This window comes from Bactrocera latifrons, unplaced genomic scaffold (genome assembly GCF_001853355.1).
Source record: "Bactrocera latifrons isolate USDA-ARS-PBARC rearing strain unplaced genomic scaffold, ASM185335v1 scaffold_353, whole genome shotgun sequence".
Taxonomy (NCBI): domain Eukaryota; kingdom Metazoa; phylum Arthropoda; class Insecta; order Diptera; family Tephritidae; genus Bactrocera; species Bactrocera latifrons.
In genome coordinates, this window is record NW_017536994.1 from 254,251 (window position 1) to 255,825 (window position 1,575).

The window sequence follows — 1,575 nt, forward strand, 5'->3', positions numbered from 1 at the left end:
CACTTCAAAAAGAATTTTAGAAAAAGGTTGGGCGATCTTTCCTCAGATATACGACGATTAGGCAGATCATTTGAAAAGCAAAATAAAATTTAACTATGAATTTTCGTGGATTCTTGAACTGTACAAGGTTTCGTCCACATCAAAAGGGTTGCTCTTGCCCATCGGTGATTTTCGGTAATAAATAAAAACGTTAGCGGTTCGGACGACATGACCTAGCCAGTTGAGTCGCTGTATTCGCTGAACACCTCTTAGAGTTCATCGTTAATTCGAATCTTTGGCATCTTTAGTCATATCGTCATTCTCTTCTGTCGGGGCGTGGGCGCAAATCAGCGATATGTTGAAGAACCTCGCTTTTATGCAGATTGTGGCTAGACGTTCATCTACCGGAGTTAATTACAGTATTCAGCGACGGAGTCTCTCTCTCCCCTCGAATCCCACACCAAACTTGTGCTTCCTTATATGACCACTGTAGTAAATGCCACAAGGACCTACACGTCTCAGTCTGTGTCCCGTTCATCGCATTTCTTAGATGGTGGTGATGTCAGCTTTTATTTTCACGGCGACATCAACAGCTGGGCAGCGGCACCTTCCCAATTAAGGGACCCGATATTCCAGGTGCATGCCCTTAATTCGTAATCTCTACTTCATTTTCCATGGTCGTCATCAAAAGGGGGGTCTCTCAACCGAGGCCTGCTGTTATTTTTCATTGGAAGTTGGGAGCTTTTATACGGGGCGGGTCCCAAACCCAGTGCAACGTAGGGAATTTTTCGCCTTCTCACTTTAGCTCGCCTTCAAACGGATGTTCTTAGGCTACCCAGAAGATACTTGGTCAAAGACCGGGAGTCGTGAGCTGCTTGAGCCATATATAAAAGAAAAAAGTTCTGGCCACTCCCAAATGAATGGCGATCACAGAATTTTCCTCACTTGCGTGAACTTCTATACATGGCTGTAGTATTTACAAAGAAATAATAGTTTAATTAGTAGAAAAGTATAGCAATCAGTGGCGGATTAAGTATTTTGCCGCCCTAGGCCCTGTCTGATTAGCCGCCCTTTTTAAAGGATGAAATTTTATTTCTTTGAGTCCGTTCATATTATTAAGATATAGTACTTATTTCATAAAAGTATAATTGTTAAACAATACAAATAAATATTAACAACATAAATAGCATTGAGTTTTCTTTAACTATAATGTATAACTTAATTTTTAAATATCTTCTTTCTGGCTTTCGTCTGAGAAAAATCATCAATTATGTCGTTGTAATCAATTTCTTGAACTAGTTGGGCTTCAATTGACAGTAGTGATAAAGCATTGTTCTTGAAGATTTAGGGAATGCAAAAAATTGTGATATTTGTTCCTTGCGCGGAACGAATATCTTTTGYGTTCATTAGAGAATCTTTGAGTTGACAGTGCAAATRAATACATTCATTCGCGAAAGTATCTTCCAAATCATCAGAATACTTAGTAACTAATTAATCTTGGCGAATTTTTAATTCATTTTTATCTATTTCATATAAATTGTCAAAAAATTAAATTTTTCCTAAAGATTTTGATAAGGACTTTTACGTCCTGTCAAT